Source organism: Plectropomus leopardus, chromosome 11, assembly GCF_026936395.1.
Source record: "Plectropomus leopardus strain MGB_pleo_1.0 chromosome 11, ASM2693639v1, whole genome shotgun sequence".
Taxonomy (NCBI): Eukaryota; Metazoa; Chordata; class Actinopteri; order Perciformes; family Serranidae; genus Plectropomus; species Plectropomus leopardus.
In genome coordinates, this window is record NC_142186.1 from 26,707,499 (window position 1) to 26,726,828 (window position 19,330).

Sequence of the window (19,330 nt, forward strand, 5' to 3'; positions counted from 1 at the left end):
ACCAGCTGGTGCAGCACAGTGCATTCTGGTAGTTGTAGGTTTTCTACCTGTTAAACAAACATGAATGTTTCCCTGTTTTCTCTGCTCACGTAGTACCAATTTCAAAAGAATTTGTCTTTCTACTGCAGAGACAGATCAGTTTTGTGAGAAGACCATCTTTTCAGCAGTGAAATACTTCTTCAACTCATTGTAAAAAAACATTTCATTGAAATCTGAAAGAAACAAAACAAAACTCACTGTCTTGGATGGTCTTCTGACTGTCAGCTCTGGTTTGGTTGAAATAAACTCCTAATTCACAGAGTTGGATGTGAAAATATGCAGACTACGTGTCCAAAACAAACAAACAAAGCAGTGATGTACTGACCCAAACACCAATATATTCATCCACTTGCCCAAACCTGCATCTTGCCTCACATTATAATACAATACATAGATTATATTTTTATACTACCTCGGTTTAATGTGTCACCCAAATGACTGTACCATCAATTTCTAATTTTTTTCTACTTTAAACTAAGTTATTACAACAGATGTGATTAGCATGTTTTAGGTCATTTTTTTTCTCTTGAGGCTGTGTGTTTAATGTTTTTTTTTTAAATACAAAGTTGGATACATGCATTTGAATTTTTTTGCAGAGATTTTTGCAGGTTTTTAGGTTGTTTTTTTTTTTTTACAATGCAAAGGCATTTCTTTTTCTTTCTTTCTTTCTTTTTTTTTAGGTTTCTAATCTGAAGAGTGGGCACTGAAACTGATGATTCAGTAATACGCACGTGATTTCAATTTAAAAATAAAGACGTATATATATTTTAGTGCTTATTTTTTTCTGAAAGGAGTGCAATGCGCCACATTTTGGGCTAGTCTGAGAGGAATAGTGAGCAGGAGCAGGAAAAGAAATAAATCTGAGGTTGGAAAGAGGAAAAGATTTGAGAAGAGACAACAAAAGGAACATGAGGGAGGTATGTTTTCTAAAAACACACATGTTCTTAGAAATCACACAAGAAAAAAAGAAGGGTAGGAGGTGGAGAGACACATGAGGGAGAGAGAGAGAGTGAATGGGGAGTGGGTGTTAAAAAAGATAAACTCTGAGAGATAAAGCCGAGAAGAGGGGAGGTTAAGACAGGAAAATCTAGTCCCGGCCTCGAACAATCTGTGTTAGCGAGGAGACATGAAACAAGAGGAGACAGAGTTGAGTTACAAGGGGAGAGGAAGGGGGAGACAGAAAAAGAGAAGGGAGAGCAGCAGTGACATGACGACTGGGAGATAAACAGAGCAAGAGGTGAACACATGCACGCAGCCACAGGAAGTAGCATGAGTCCTTGCAGGTGTGTGTGTGTGTGTGTGTGTGTGGGTGAGTGCACAGATGTCGGAGGGAGAGATGTGGTAGCAGCCACCTCTATCATTAGCATCACCAAAAGGGAGTTTCACCCTAAGATGGAGAACACACACAGATGTGAGCGAGGAGGCATGCTGACGGAGTGGTTTCACACTTAACTCTCTCTTACAGCTCCTTATCTGGTCAGCAGTTTCTTCGCCCAAAAACACTCCACAACTGTGAGTGTGTGTGTGTGTCTGTGTGTGTGTGTGTGAACGCTGGAGGTATGTGGCTGATTAACACAGTACACTTCAATTAATAAACAAGAGCAGGAGAGAAACTTTAATTTGCGTGCGGTTTTAATCTTTGAGCTGATGAGCTCAGCCGAGAGGATGAAGTTGAGGAACGTTTCCTCTCTGTTCACACTGCATGTGAGAAACTTAAATGAGAGCAACGAAAGAGCAATAAAATATCATCATCACATTCAAACATACTGTAACTCAGCAGCGTACTTGCTGTAATTCAGCGGGGGTGTTCTAACATGTCGGTCCGCGGTGAAATCAGACGAACTGTGTAGGTGTTTGTCGTGGAGCGGAGCGCCGAGTGCAGGAACTCGGTCTAAAATCAAAAGATATTTTACACCAAGATTAAAGACACTACATTATTTTTTTTTTAATGACCCTGAAGAATATTAATATCCTGTACAGCAGGAATTCTTCATTTTCAACCTGAAACTTTCTTTTCAGTCAGACATCGAGGCCAGTATCACACTCCTTTGAAATCTGCACTAAGAAACAAATAATAGTACATACATAATTGTGTCTAGTTAAATAAAATTAGATGTTTCCAACCTTGTTTTACAACCTTTATGAAGCTATGAAACTAAAGAAGTGGCCACTGAGGAACATTTGGCTTTTTGTCTTATAGACACCAGAAACAAAACAATAAAATATGCCTGTTTAGCTGCACTTAAGTTTGGGCGATATGAAGAAAGTCAAATATAGAGGAAATACCTCTATATTGATGTTGGTGCGATACTGTGCGAGTATTGGTGCTTTCACAAAATATTAACAGAAAATTACATCACTTTACTGTAATGCAGCCTTTAAAACTAGAAAAATACATCACTTCCCATATTATAATTTAAAATCTAAGACTCATCTCATGATATCTATGCACTATCAATAAATCGCTCAGCCTTAGCTGTACTGTCCCTCTAACTTACTTTTTGTGTATGTAGGGTGTATTTCAGGTTATGTATATGAGTGTGTGTGTGTGTGTTTTGTAAGGATCTGCAATGCAAATAATGAATATATATTTGTTTCATTTATTTAAAAGGTACCAGCAATGTTACTGAGTTAACTGTAAAATGATACCAAATATTTTTAATTTTTAGATTTGTGTCATTTTCTAAAAATGTTTCTGATAGGGATGAGATTTTCGGGGAATAATATCAGTCTCAATTTCATTGTAAACAGTATTACACAATTATTATTTTTATTATTATCTGTAACAATGAGCCTTAAAGAAATAAAAACAGAAGGTTTTTTTATTGAACAAATGCTGCGTTACTACAATTAAAACTATTTTTAAATGGAAGTATGCGTAAAACGTGAGCTGAAACTAACTAAAATAAAGCTGAAATTCTCTGTCCGGTTGCTTTTATTTTCAATAAAAATATATGAGCAAATGTGCACCATATGATAGCCGTCAATTTTCATTCCTCAGTATACTTCCAAAACGATACACCACTGCAACCCTACTTCCTAAATGCTTTGTTTAAAATCTAAATATAATGTGAGTAAGTAATTTATTAAAGAATAGCTGCCCTCATAAAAAAACTTGAAATAAACTTTTTAAGTAGCTTCAGATCTTATTAAATGCATGCATTTGTGCATCTATGTATAGCTGGAACTGAAACATAGCAATGACAATATAATTTAATCTTATACAATAGTTTTATCATTACTTATTATTATTATTATTATTTATATTAATATAAATGTTATTTTTTATTTGTTATTTTGTCCACTACACAAAACATTTAACAACACAATGCAGTCTAACACAAAAACACACACAAACTGCATTTGAATTTAAACAGAATTTATGAACGTATGTATGTGTAGATTACTGTGGGCGTACTCGAGTGTCTGTGTGGGTAAATCTGGAGATGTTTTGAAGATACGGCTCTCTTTACATTTCTTCTTATTTATCCCTCAGCTGGGGTTATGGGGGGGTTTGGAGACGGAATCAAAGAAATTATTTTGTATAAAAGCTGCACAATATGCAAAAAATCATATATTATAATATAAATATAATATATCATATATTATATTTTGACAGATATTGTGATGATTCAAAATGTTACTATAAGTTATTTTCCATTTCATTTTCACTAAAAAAACTACTTGTGGAATAAAAGTTTTCGGGCAGGTCATCCCTGCAGCTCAACAGTACTTCATTTATAATATAACACAGTTTATCTTTGTAGTCTAATGTTCACAGTTTCTCAGTGCGTATTTGAGTGCATTTAAGTCAACTTCCCTGCCTGTAAAATATATTCATGCAAATAATGAATAAAGGGAATAACTGAAAAAAAAGTAAGCAAAAATGTCTTCAACCACAGAAGAATAAACTGCATCTGCAGAAAACAACAGCAATGGAATCAACAAATCAGTTTGTGAACTTTAAGAACTTGTGTTTCGAAAAGCTTTTCGAAAAATGTTTTTTTGTGCATGTGTTGTTGTCTTAAATTGCCACATCACTGGGAGGGTCTCAACAGCTCTCCTACACAAATGACCTCCTTTTTCAGAGGAAGACATTGCAAAAGCGCTGGACACACACACACACACACACACACACACACACAAACAGAGACACAGAGAAATGTCGCAAAACTAACTGATCCTGATCAGTTTCCTCTTCCTCTGCACACTAAAGATGGTCGACCACTAGAGCAGATGGAGAGATAAATGGAAGACGAGTTGACACATAGGAAAAGAGCAAAAACAGCTCAGGCAAAGATTAAGAGAAAAGAAATCATGTGTAGAAGTAGAGAGAAATAAAAAGACATGAGTGACAGATGCGTCATCTTCCTGATAAAGCTGCATGGTGGGAAGGGGAGGGGGTTTGTTTTTACTGTAACTACAATCCATGAATTATCAGAACTTCAAACTTGCGGTCCAGCTGACTGATGCACAACTGCTGCTGTGGTGTCAAAAGTCAGGAACCAGACAGCTGCGTAGACATGAGGTTTAAGTGACTGATAACTTCTTTTTTCTGATGGACATTGCTTAATTTGTCTGATGAGCATTTCTTGAGGGAAAATTGAAAAAAGAAATGTGTAGTTATTAAAGAAATTTGGTTCAAAAATGAGATTCTCAAGAATATGAAGAATCTGCCGAGTCGCAATTCATTTTTGCTACAATAGTAACGTTTGTTTCTTTCACAATAACGAACCAAAAGTGACTTTACCTCTCCGGCATGGATGGTTTGCAGCCGTTTTGGAATAAAAGCCACTATTTGCAGCTGGAGTTCCCCTTTGAACATCACACATAAAAGGGGTCAGTTTCAATGACTCCCTTCCCCTGCTCATGTTTGGGTGTTTAATCTCTCACTTTCCCTGAAGCGTTGCCTCACTGTACCTATTTATGATAACCGCCCGCTCAATTTGTACAGAAACAATTGCACTGTTACTAGAAGAGCTGAATCATGATCCCTCAGGGCTTTTTTTTCTCAAGCCCTTTTTTATTTCTGTCTCTCCTCTGACTCTTTACAAGAAAAAGAAGAGTCACGGCCACCTGCTGATATGTTAGCGCTGGGCAGCGTGGGCTGTGAGGCTGGTGGTCGAGAGCGAGGGAGGGCTGTCAAATGCTACAGAAACTCATGACTGAAAAGAGGAAATGGCAGATACATAACTTCCTCTATTGACACAGATAGAGTGGGGGCAACTCTCAACTGTAGTCACAGCAGCAGCAGAAGCAGCAGCAGCAGAAGCAGTAGCAGCATGGATTACGGACCGCGTAGTCACCCCTGGGCCGTGACTGCCTCAGTGTGGGGAAACAACTGCCGTATATGGTGAAAATGTGGCATTTGTGCAGAGGTAGTCATGGTTTATGTGCATTTTTTAAATAAAGGGGACTTCCAATGATAAACTGGAGCAGTGACACAATGACCTCATGAAAATAAAATAACAATTTTTGAACAGCAAGGCTCAATTTTTGCAATAAATGACTACAAATGTGTCATCTCTTTTTGTTCGCTGCGCGAACAAAGTCTGGAATAGCGCGTTTGTTGCAAAGTAGACAAAAAAGGCCTGAGAAAAAGGTGTGAGACACCTTCAAATATTGCTTCTTTCAACTCCCATTCTCCCTCCCCCATTCTGGTCTCTCTCTCCCCACCTTCCTCCCACTCGCTTAGTTTTGAATGAAACTGAAAGACCCGGGTCTGAAAAGGGGGAATTTATATGGGCTCACATGCCCTAATTAAAGCATTTCCTGGAACTGTGTGCATGCATGTTTATATTTGCGTGTGTGTGTGCGCGTGTGTGTTCCTCGCCTGACAGACCACTCAAAGTCACTTCCCCCTACCCAACAGTTCACGGACACATGCTTGTCACCAGTCATACTCCAGCAAAGCCGAGGTCACATGATGTGTCACACCAACTTGCCCACCAACCAGACACACACGCAACTAAATCACCAAAAAAATATTCAAACTCAGCTTGAATGAGACCGAAGTAAAACCCAGCTCAAAATTTAAATTCCACTGCAGACACTGCGTCCAAGTGTTTTAAATACAGCTTGATGCCTCTGATTTGTAGTAATCAGGAAGCGGATGAAGGCAGGTTTTTAGCTGTTTTACCGCTGAAATCAGTGTGTTAAAACACTAAGAACAATGCATTAATTTATGTTAAAGATGCTCTTTATACTACATAAACGACATAAACTGTGCTTAAACAATTTAACGAGAATTTGTATGATGAAAAAAGTCAGCGTATGAAAAATATATCTGTATTTTTTTATTTTTTATTATTATTTTATTATTATTATATATGGGGTAAAATAAATCACTAAATTTGCTATTAGTATTTTGGCTTGAAAATGTATAAAATAAGAAGTATTTGAATGTCAACATGTATAATAACAGTAACTATAAGTATGGGATCCATGGTTATGGTGTAGGCGTTTTCGGAGGCTTCAGGGTCCTTCACTGTCAATTCATATATCACTTTTTTTTAAAATTCTCTGACAAAGTATTTTATCACTTACAAGAATCAGCAATTGATCTAAGCGCAAATCCAAAAAAACTCACTCTTTAATGTAATACTATCCAAATATGCTTTTTGGGTTGATTCGGTTTTTTTTGGGTGGTGGGGGGGGGGCAGTGGACATAGTGGTCAAAGGGGGCCCATCCCCCTAAATTTAATACTTTAAAAATGTGCATTTTCACCAGCAATTCATGCAGAAAAGACATAAATTGGTACATATAAATTAACCAGAGTACAGGAAATTAATTGTATAATGCTCAAAATTTTCTTGCAGAGGACTCCCAAATCTTCCGTTTCATATGTGCACCCCCCTAATATTGAAACGAACCTACACCCTTAGTTGCAGGCGTTTAAATTTGCTAGCATAACCACAGCCCGGAGCTAGAGAAGTTGACATTGTGGTTGGTGCTTAAGAAATGTGGCCTGGTTTTGCCGACTATTACAGTTACACTAACATCAATACAGCTTTTAAGCTTCTCAAAAGCAGCGTTGCTTTTGTTATATCACATACCAAAAACCTATAAATATCATAAACCCATTTTAAACACGAGTGTATTTCTGGCATCACTCCCAAACCTCCTCTAAGAGCCGATCGTAGTCAGAGAGCGCCTGCAGCCGACAAACTCCAGAGGAGTTAACTTCCAGGTTGCCCATAAAATATTCAACTGCTTGACCACTTTCTTCAGCTCATATTTATTCCAAGACAATGATGCTGTCCAGAAGCCCATCTTCTTTAGCCTCCCTATAAAACAACTATGTTTAATGAGGTTTGATCCCAACAACAACGTGTCTGTGACGTAAACTGCAGAGTGACAGGCTGAATAAAACAGATACAGATTTAACGCTCTCTGTGATTCGTACCGGGGAAATTTTCTTTGTCTTCTTTCTGTTACTCGGCTCCATAGACTCAGATGATCTCACGGCATTGTTAATCATTTAGGAATTGATTTCACTCTTCATCTGTGACCCTCTGCACGTGTGTGTGAGTGTGTGTGGAGCTTGGTGTGAGAGGAATGTGATGTTTTTATATTATTCTTAAATGCATCTGTATGGTGCAGTATATTAAACAACCACAAACTGCACATCATACCTACAGATAAACATAAATCTACTTGAATCTAGAAATGAACTGTTGCAACATCCAGCTGATTTTAGTAGAGCACACCACAAATTCAACCAGATCTTTTGTCTGAAGGGGCGGCCAAAATCAGCACAAAATTACGTCTCTTGTAGTTGCTTTAAATTTATCAAACAAAGCACTTATTGAAGCATCTGAAACTGTTTCCCCTAACACAGCATTTGTACTTCATTCTCACAGCTTTGGACTTTAAAAAAACAACTACTCATTACAAAATTACACACCTGATTTTAACAAGAAAGTAAAAGTCTAAAAGTGTGTTTGAAAGTGTGCATTATAATCTCCACTTCTATAATAAATCACATCTCTGTCGTCTTAACAGCATGGCTGCTTTGGAGTGTGGCCATTCTGAACAGGTGTTAACACCTCTGCATTTGGATTACGCTTTGAACCGATTACTTTAAAGAATGCTGAACCCTTAAAAAATAATTTATTTGTCCTAATGTATGAGTAAAATTACCAAAATGGTTGACGGCAAAGATAAAAGTGTGTTTAAAAGATGCTGGGACTTATGATAAAGGTCAACCCATTCATCAGTTTGGCCGATTAGCAAATGAATGCCGTTTTACAAACTGCTGTTACCTTTGTAACATCAGTCATGCAGGGACATACATCACTGACTGAAGCTGAAGAGGGACGGATGTCTAAAATGATCAGAAGCTACAGGATACGTGACTGTGTCTAAGTGTATTGTTCGTAACTTCAACATTTATTTACATGAAGTTTTTGGCTCGACCAGAAGAGCTGCTTCTTTCATGAGTCCATGACTAAAGCGTCATTCCCACTGCACAAAAACCCACTAACATCTGGCTTGTTAATGCAATGAGAATGCATACAACCGGCATTTACACCTGTGCCAAATGACTCTGCAGTAGGCTCTAATCGGCATTGATGAAAACACAACATCCGCGTAAATGCAGTAATTTCTGCTCCTTAACCGGCGAGATGCAAAACGCACCATTTCTAATTAGTGTCTGTCTCTTCCTAAGCAGCACTCAAACACCAATACAAATACATCTGCGCTGAGTTTGAAAGAGAGACTGAATAAGAGATATATAAAGAGAAGAAAGATTTGAAAAAGACTTCTGTTCTTGCTGCTGTTTACTGTTTACCTGCTTAGCACACGCACACACACAAACAAAAGCTGGCAGAGGCAGACTCGTGTGGTGCAGCGGTGAGTTCACTGCCATTGGGAATATACTCTATTGCCTATATTAAGCAGCTTTACCCGTGTTTGAAAAACCTGCATGCACACGCTAATTTTGGTGGAAAAGTGAAAGCTGACCCTAACCCTAACCCTTTGAAATTAAAGGCCCTTATTTCAAAATAAAAGCCCTCCAGAGTTTCATACATCTAGCCATGCACTAGGTTTTTAACCTAGTCTTGTTTTTTATGTTTTATGAACCACTGAGAAAGTATTGTGAGTATTCTGAAGGGAGCAACCCTTTGGCTCATGGTTTTAATAGTAATGTATGACAACACATTCCTACCTCCAGTCCATAAACTCAGGAGAAGATGGATGCCTGCTGTCCTCTGCCTCCTGCTTGTCCCCCTCCTCTTTGGTCCTTTGCTCAGAGGTCAGCACAGTTCATACACCTGAAGGAAAACACACAGAAATGTTAAAAATGTGACCAGATTTGAGTTTAGCGTTAATTATCCTAAAGGGGGGCTCTGAGTCAGACATTCCCAAGTATGTGAACAAAGACGTGATGGAATGATAGAAAAAACACAAAGTACTGACTAACTGAGACACTTGTTTTCTCCTCTCTTGTAAAGAAAGTTAAGTTGAAGTTAGTTTTATCCACACTGGACATGACAGCAGTGCAGGACCTCTTTGGTACAGTACTGGACAAGACCATGGACCCCATATCTGTGTAAAAGACTGGTATAATAATCTGTGTGGCAAAGAAATGCATCTTACTGATCTGGAACCACCAAAGGCCATGAAAACTCTGTTTGTTTTTTTTTAAATTTAGTGATAATTTACATCTTGAACAGCTTATACTCTAAAAATCAGACTTGATCTGGTTCTGTATGGAAAGAAGTCTGTTTTGTGACCATAGCAGATCTATTGATGTGTTTTTATTTCATTTATTTTATTATTTTTTCACATTATTTTATGTATTTACTAGTTTATTTTGTTGTCCTTATAATCATTTTGTCTGATTATACTCCTGCTTGTTCTGTCTTGTCTTTTAAATGTTTGTCAATTCTTAAATATTGAAAATAATAAAGACATTAAAAAAACAACAGATGTAGCCACAGTGCATATGAACACACCCACCCACCCACACACACACACACACACACACACACACACACACACACACACACACACACACACACACACACACAATCATATGATGCATCAGATGTAATATGGGGTGGAGTGTGGGGGTTCTTGTAAGAGCAGAAATAAAAAAGACGCTGATAGAAACCGACAGCTTCCTACTTTGACTTCTTCGGAAAAGAAGCGCTCCAACAGTCAGTGAGGTTGAGAAAGCCCACACACACACACACACACACACACACACACACACTGCTCTTTGAGATGAGTGTGATTACCAGCATACTGTATGTACTGTACTGTTAAGATTTCCACAGCTCTCTAAGAAATATTCAAAAAATGTGTGAGATGATGTGGAGAATGTATCTGAGGTACAGATTCAGACTAAACACATGATGATGATAAAGCATTTGGGGGGGCAAGAGATAGGAGAGGCCGGCCTGCAGAAAGCAGAGCGGGACGTAGGTCATGTCAGGACAGCAGGAGCGAGGGATGAAGCACAGATGTCCAATTATATTGCGGACAAAGTTAGGGCAAAACAGAACTGGCATTAAGAATTTATTTCGAAAGCCTGATGGCTCTTCCATATGTGGGGAGCCGTCCCAGCACGAGAGGTGTCCACTCACATGACGGCACAGTGAGACAAAAACAAACTTTTTTTTCCCTTTGATCACAAGTGCAGGCTCTAGAGCAAGGATAGTCAACTCGCTCTGCTTGGGGCCACTCTTGCAAAATGACAGGAGGCCAGGGGTCAGTTGCAGCAGCCCCATATATATTTTAAGGATTTGAGGAAATTTCTAGAATTTTAAAATATTTCTTGGGTTTTAGAACATTTGCAGAATTTTAGGACATTAGGGGCTAAGCTAGGACCTCTGTCTGGGGGTGCTGAATGGGGATCTTCTACTGCCACTCTTTTTTTAGTAAACAAGCTCTATTTTATGCACTCTGGCACCTTGTGTATACTAAAAGTACAACAACAATTCAAAGTGTGAATCACTTTATTTTTATTGTGAATTAGAAAATGGTTGGGAGCCACACAGCACCCTATCAGGGGCCAGATTTGACCTGCGGGCCATCAGTGAAGTACCAAAACTGTAGACGATGCGTTATTCCCTTCAGAGGCCAAAAGGTGAGCTGAAAACAACAAGAGGCTGCGTTAACACCTGAGCCTAAAGGGCATAAGGCATTAACTACCTGCATGGACGGCTAAAGATTTAACCAAACAGGCTGTGCCCAAGACAGGGAAACCAAACCCAAGCCAGTTGAGCTTGTTAGGCCGGTCTGTCAGAGGGGCGAGTCAGCAACCTATCTCTATAATCACTCACACACACTCACACACACACACAAAAGCCCACTTGCATGCCAGCCCTCCCCACCCATGAGGTAGGCAGAAGCCTTAACCTAACATTACACCCTGAGCACATCCTATTGTAGCACAGGATAGGGACGGGATTAAAATAAAACACTGGGTGCGCCATGATGATGATGATGATGATTAACAGACCACTGAAGGCAGATCATTTGGGTGCAAACTGCGTGCCCACGAGCAGCACAGAAAGGCAGGTGATGTGCGTGAGAGCAGGTTAGGTTTTGGATGTCAGCCGGTGTTCTCGGCTATAATTAGCAGCCGAGTCTCCAGAAATGTACCCGCCGACCCTGCTCACCCTCTCCCGAGCTCACCTGGGCGCGCGCGCACACGCAGACGCACATACTGAAGCTGCACCTGCTTCAAATAAAACACACATTTTTTGACTTTTTTCTTTTGCACTTAGAAGCGAAAATGAAAACGCGCAGTGGCCGTTTTATAAACGGGAGTGAATGTCGACGCGAGTTACCGAATACCCGTGACGTGGTTAGTCCTCCCGTGACCCCGATCAGAGCCGTGAATGAGGGAGGGAGGGAGGAGGGAGGGTATAGGTCGCGAGCCGGTGCTGTCATGGCACACTTACATCACGTATAAGTTAATAGGTGTGTTATATTTTCAGTCAAAGCAACAGCAGACAGGTGAAGCAGTTACCTGAGTGCCGGTGTGTCACCTGTTCAGACGCGTCGCCTCCCACCTGACCGGCCTCCACACTTCCTGGATTATTCCGTCCCACCCTGACTTCTTCTTCTTCTTCTTCTTCTTCTTCTTCTTCTTCTTTTTTAAAACTCCCTGCTCTTGTCTTTTCTTCCACGGGGGTCGCCGCTCCTCCTTCTCAGCTGAGGGCTTAACCGCCAAAGTGCGCGTCGGCGTTTCTCTCTCCTCTCCTGTCTCCTCTCTGCAGACCGCCGGCTCCTCGGGCTCCTCTGACCCCCCTGTCTGCTGCTGCTGCTGCCTCCGCTGGCCCCGTCCGACTCCCTGCTCCTTCTTTCTGAGAACCAGGAAGCGGCTTGCCCTACTTACACCCAGTCGCGGATTGGCTCTGGCAGGGCTGGAGAGGAGACCGCCGGGGTGGGCAGGGCACCGGGGAGGGAGGGAGCGAGGGAAAGGACGCAGGGGGGTCCGGCTCTGATGCGATAGGCCAGGAGAGGTGTCTGTCGCGGTGCTGGAGGGAGGAGAGAGGTGGGCAGGTTGGAGACCCCGCTCCTCCTCCTCCTCCTCCTCCTCCCCCTCTGTCGTTTGGGCATCATCGCGCATAGGTGGGTAGAGTACAAGGATATTTGCCTATTAATAAGGGACTGTTCTTTATTTATCAGAGGAGAGGGGTGACTGGGCTGTGACTTTTTTTTTTTTACCCACCCCGAAGCTACAAATATTTTTCTTTGAGCTTCACGAATGCATGACCGTCCCTCCACCATACATTAGTTAGGTTTTACAAAGGTTACCCATTGACAAGGGGTGCACAATAATATCCGCAAGTCACACTGTAAGAACAAAATATGTTTTAAGATTTGGTGTCCAGGCTGGATTAAATTTTTAGGTTGACTGAATTTGACAAATTGAATCGTAAAATATTAACTCAACTTGTCTTCTCAAATTCAGTAAACTTAAAATTTTAAGGCAGCCTGGACACTAACTTTTTTAAGTTAAAACAAATACTTTATTTTTTACAGTGCGTCAGTATGGGACGATATTGACTTTAAAAGGAAATATACCTATCAGAGTCGGCATACATGCCGATTTCTGTCGATGTAACACACACACACACACACGTATATATATATATATATATATATATATATATATATATATATATATACAAAGTGAATATGTCCAAAATACCAAACATAATTTTGAGTTTGAAACATCAAACCTAAACTGAGGTATTTTTCTTATTTTACTCAATGAATGAATATTACATACACTGAAAAGCACTGTGATTTATGTCTCCATCTGCTGGTGGGCCATTACGATAAGAGAATGCATAATATGACGTTAACGCGGCTACAAAAGACACTTGAAGATCACTAAAATTAGATGAAGGAAAAAAGTGGATATATCAATATCAGTATGAGTTATCGGCTAAATGAGCTTTTATATATTGGCATTTCAGATATCAGCAAAAACTCAAATATTGTCCCTACCATTGACGTTTTAAAGTTAAAAGTTGAATGCAAAATCCTGGAGATGAAAATCGCCTTGGTTTTCACTCTTATTGTGAATATATTTACTCCTTTACACAATGGGTAAGTAATATCTTGTTAATTGCTTCTTTATTGACCTTAAACAACCTTAAATTACCTGTATACCGTATAAATAACATATTTATAAGTAAATATGACACACACACACATACTTTTAGTGTATTTTTAATTCTTTTAAAAGAAACCATGCCTTCCACACCTGCTGTTTTCTTTAAAAAATTGTAAGTAAAAAAAAAAACAACACCACAAACTATGGCCTTTTAAGTTGTATGCCCTTCAACTAAAGCCAAAAAAACCCCAAACAAACATACCTCCAGACCCAGTGCTTAAAACATTTGACATGCTTCCTCTGTTTTGTACCACCCCTTTCCTCCACATAAATAACAGACAGTCCCTTACCTGTGATATTCAAAAGCATCTTTAGTCAAAATAGACTGTGTGGCCCCTGGTCATGACTCAGCAGTATTCCCTCAGGAGTCATGTGGAGGTGATTGAGAGACAGAAGTGCACAGAGCTCCAAACACGTGTCTAAACTGAGGCTGAGAGATTATTAAAGTAAAACAGAAGCTTTTGTGATAAGTGAAACTTGTATGGAGGATGTGTCACATCCAGTGTGAGAAGCAGCAAAGGGCAACACTAAAAGGGACTTTTTAAAATGACTTGAAGTAAATCAATGAATCAGAGGAAAAAAATAAAACAAAACATATGATCTGCTGATGAAGAGAAAAGTCGCCTCTTTGTGATTTTTTTTCCATGTACAAAGTGACGCACAGACTCTAAACAGCAGCCCTCTTTTCACTGCACAAAGCTCAACTTTGAACACTGCAGATGTTTGAAGTGGTTATGGGTAAGGGAATCACCTCGCTTCTTCAAGGTTTGAATCTCATCCTCGTCTACTGTAGCTCCAGGAGTGTGCGCGCATGTTGGTGGGTTTTGAAGTGATGGTGCAGGAAGTCTATATATAATTTTGCGGTGAGCTCAGCCAGCCCACCCTCTACCTCCCCCCTGACCTTAAATCTGTGCTTGTTCTGCGGTTGTGCTGCTAGACAAAGACGTAAAACTACATGTGCACTACATGTTCCATAGATGCAACTGATTCCTCCCCCACACAGCAGTGGAATGTAACTAAGTACATTTACTCAAGTACTGTACTGAAGTGTCTTATACTACTTTCTACTTCTACTCCACGACACTTCAGAAGGGAATATTATGCTTTTTACTACACTATGTTTATTTGATGACTCTAAATACTTTACAAATCAATATTTTTGCACACAAACTATAAAAGTGTAACTGAAAAGATAATTAGAGTAAATAGAAAATGAACTGGCAACTATTTTGATAATCATTTCTTGCAAGAAAGATTTTGAAAAATCATGGTTTCAGCTTCTCAAATATGAGCACTTATTTTGAATTATCCAATTGATTTTAAATATATTTTCAGTGAGTAAGTAACTTTCTCAATGCATGACTTTTATGAGTAACAGAGTATTTAGCACTTTTTCTTTAGTAAAGAATCTAAATACTTCCTCCGCCGCTGCCCTAGTGTTAGTTTGTTTTAAAGAGGTGGGTCTCAACATAGGTTTAGGTTTCGGGGGGGGGCACAGGGGACATGTGCCCCTCAGTTTTCATAACATGTGCATTTGTCCACCCTAATAAAAACATAAAGGTAGCAGAGAATTAAAGACATTTACTCCACACATTAATGCAAAAGGGCCGAAATTGGTGCATTAAAGTTCATCAGGATGCGGGGAGTTACGTTTTTTAATACTCAAATTTTTCTGGACCCCCTGTTTCATATGTTTATGTCAAAACAAAACCTACCCTCTAAGGGTCTAGACCTGAGGGGGTAAAGAGATGACTGATAAGATAATAAAATGAAATGCTGCTGCTTCAGAATTTCTGTTTATTTTTTCTTATTTTTTTACTTGTTCATTGTGAAATTCTGAATACTTTCATCTCTGCAGGAAAGAAAAAACACATGAAAACTGGTCGAAGTGGTAAAAAAGACGCAACCTGTGACAAGGGGTAATGAGTAGATGGTAGAGTATGTTGGAATTATTTATTACTTTTTAAATTATACTTGTTTAATTCGTATTTATACTATTGTTTCAGATATATCTAAACACACTTTTTAGATTACTTTTTTCAGCTTTTTTTAAATTTACACTGTGGTCATATCTACTAGTTTGATGTATATATTTGTATATATTTCTTAAATTTCTCATTTCCTATTTTTTGTGTTATATATTATAGCATAATGCACATATTTTTTTCATTCTTTTGATTTTCCATGTTTCTTGAAATTTCTCTGCATGTAGATAGCCTATAAAAGCAACTGTAATGTGACACAACAAAGTATTTCTGATTCCTGCAGCACTCGCAGAGACCTTTCAGTCTGTTTGTGGGTGGATGAATTGAGGATTACATCAATCTAGTGATTAAATGTGCAGCACAAGTACACACACACTGCTGATAGTACCATGTAATGCAATAATGTAGAGTGATAAGCAATAAACTCATCCTAAGTGTAAGTTTTTAGCCCCAGAAACTCTGCAGTTTGTCTCCAGCTCTACCTCACCATGAAGACTCCTGAGTCTATTTCAGAGCCAGAATAACAGGCAGCAATTACAGCCCTGTTTATCCCCCCACCTCTATTCATGGCTGGTAATCCAGGCTGGTCTGCCAACATTAACCTCTTTTCTTGTTCCCTCAGTGGCTTGTCCTCTTCACATTAACTGTTCTTGTCCTTAAATGCCCCTCCTGTTCTCTCATGTTACTGTAAAGATACATACTTGTGCTATATAAATGGTGCCATTGTGCACGAAGCTGCTTCCTCCTGCTCTGCTGATCTGATTATTAAAGTGTCATCGCCATCTAGTGGGCACTGTGCAGCCAGCAGGCCCGATTCCCAGACAAGTGTCTGCTCAAGCGAGGCCTCCAGTAAAACCACTATTCTGCACTTTAGAAATGAGGACAATTGTAAATACAGTTTACAGCCTCTTTTCTCTCCTGTCATAGAAAAAAAAAAAATCAGTCCCTAAAAGTTTATAAAAAACCTAAAATATCTGGAGAGAATTCATCTCCAAGATACATTTTTAGAACCAAAATGGCTAAACTGACCATTTTAAGGCATTTTGAAACAAAAAATACTGGATTATTTAAAGATGTTATATTATCCCTCTTAATCATCACTATGTATGTATATGTATGTACGTATGTATATGTATATAGCTGAAGTTGCAGATTGAAGCCGATTGAAACTGCTCCCATGTCCCGAGTGTAGAATTACTGTGGCCACCCTAAAAAAATACAAAAATGCAAAAGGCCAGTGTTTCATTTGTCTGTCCTGGGCTACTGTAGAACCACATGGCAGACTCCACGGAAGAAGACCCGCTCTGTGTGTAAATATAAATGGCTCATTCATAGGTAGCAAAACAACTATTCTCATTTTAAGGTGATTATAAACTAAATTTTTTTTTACATATTTATTTTATTAAATATCTGCTGATATATCCCCTAAATCCTAGACACTGGACCCTTAAATTAAATCATGATTATGATCACATTTGCTTACAATTATTTTGGTCGGCAGTGTGTAGTTGCCTGTCCTGGCAAAAAATATACATTGGCAATTTTGGGCATAATTGAATATTTGGGGTTATGTGTGCTCCCCAATATATTTTATAATTACAGCCTTGCTCAAATAGCTGCAATCATCCTCTTACTGACAAAACAGGGGCTACTCAAACAGTGTGCAAATAATAATAAGTGTACATCCTGCATGGTAATGCCTCTTGACTGTTAACTCATGAAAATTAATTCTTTCATCGTCGCCTACACAGGCTGAAGGGCTGCTAAAAACCTCTTGTACATTCATGAGAGAGAAGAGGTAAAATTATTGTGTGTGAGGTAGAGAAAGTTACAGAAAGGAAAAGAGAGGCAGGTGTATCAGTGAGACTGTAATTTGCCCTCATGACAGCAGATATCCATTTAGTTCCAGCAAAGAGCGAGAGAGATTTAAGTGTCCCCTAATTCACAAGCTTAACCTTGAATGCGAGTGTGTCTGCCCTCTGCGGAGAGGTACAGGATTACTGCTGGGGCTCCAGGAGCAGCGGCAGAGCTGAGGCTGGTTGAATGGTTAGAAACTGTTAGCTCAGTCATTCACACGAGGTTATTTTATCACACAGCAGTGTTAAAGTTGAATTGCCAAACCTCTCAATTCCAAAATCCTCCGAGATCATGAACGCGTCCAAATGTGAGTCAACAGGGGTCGTGTCCAAGACCAGTCTCAGGTGGTAATCAGCGTCCTGGAGATCACTCCAAACAGAAATGAAATATGTAAATTAAAGGATTAGTTCACTCAAATTACAGAATCAACAAACCCTAATCTAGTGGCAGCAGTGAAAAGTAAACAATGAGTCGAGCACTGGTCTAGTATTTTCATTTTCTGCCACTTTTTACATTGACTTCACTACAATTAAAAGGAAAATATTATACTTTTTGCACGTCTGCAATTGTTTGGCAGCTGTAGTTATTTCTTAGATAAAGATTTTACACAAATAAACATATGGTCTGGGCACATGGAGCTCTCAGCAGCAGTTTGTCACTTGCGGGGTGGATAGTTGATCAGTCAGATCGATGAATGAGACCCAGCAGAATCAACAGTTAACAGTTTTCGATGCGCCTGATGTTTTTCTGCTCCGTCTCTCCCCAGAGTATACTCTGCGCTCCGACAGTGTGGCGCTATAAATAACTGAACATATATTTCAATAGCGCTCCTTATAAACAGTCTAGCTGTAAAAATAGAAACTCTATTTGTGGTGGCAGGTCAGGTGTGTTTTTTTTTTAGGATTTGAGGACATTAGGGGCTTCACCTGAACCTCTGTAGGGGGGTCTGAGAAGGATCCTACAGCAAGAATATTTTCAATGACAGGGCTCAGTTTTGATCTTGATACCTTATTTATTCCTTAAAATCTTTTTTGATTCAAATAATTTTATGTATTAATCTTTTAAAATTTATTTTAAATATTAATTATGATGTTGAAAATATTAGTAGTTGCTAGTAATAAATATTACCTAGAAACAGAATACTTTGCAATTGCATAATTATGTAAAGAATTTCATGGTACTTGTACTTGTGTATTTCCATTTTCTGCTACTTTACTCTACTACATCTCAGAGGGAAGCATTCCACTTTCTACTCCATAATATAATAATAATAATAATAATAATAATAATAATAATAATAATAATAATAATACTATAAGCCTGAGTTGCCTGCACACTGTTCTCAGCATGGAGGCCGCTGAGCAGGAAGCTACCGTGCCAACTCCGTGAACAACACTAAATAGCAACAGTGCTGACAGAGCTAATGGTATTAACCTGGAGGGAGACCGGGGTAAGAGTGTTATGCTTCCGAGATAACGCCATACCAATATCAGCAGTGACCAACATGAAGCAAAACAGCTGCAATGAGCTAGCCCGCGGGATAGACACAAACACTAACATGCACGCACAGTCAGACCACTTCACAGACCACAACAAACCACAGAGAAGCTCAAATTACAACACATACACAGGCAGCATGACATTCTCTGCTTAGCACGCCATTACTGCAACACATCTTTATAGAGAAATATATTGTAAGAATATAAATATACTGCTATATTTATGCTCTGTCGAATACAGAACCTTTAACGTAACAGCAATGTACACATGATAGAAACAAACAAGCTCATGCCTAAACACACT

At 39.1% G+C, this 19,330-nt stretch overlaps 1 protein-coding gene across 2 annotated transcripts in view; it reads right to left on the bottom strand.

Annotated features, from left to right (window-relative positions):
- The window catches only part of zbtb7b (zinc finger and BTB domain containing 7B), a 28,241-nt gene extending 15,721 nt beyond the window's left edge, over positions 1-12,520 (bottom strand). The window contains exons 1-2 of one of the 2 annotated variants that reach the window (XM_088084469.1): positions 12,046-12,520; positions 9,213-9,318 (exon numbers count right to left, since the gene is read on the bottom strand). The gene's annotated coding sequence lies outside the window, so the exon portion shown is untranslated. Of the gene's footprint in view, positions 1-9,212; positions 9,319-12,026 lie in introns of both variants that reach the window. The other variant, XM_088084468.1, reaches the window with a different exon arrangement.
- Between the last annotated feature and the right edge of the window lie 6,810 nt (positions 12,521-19,330).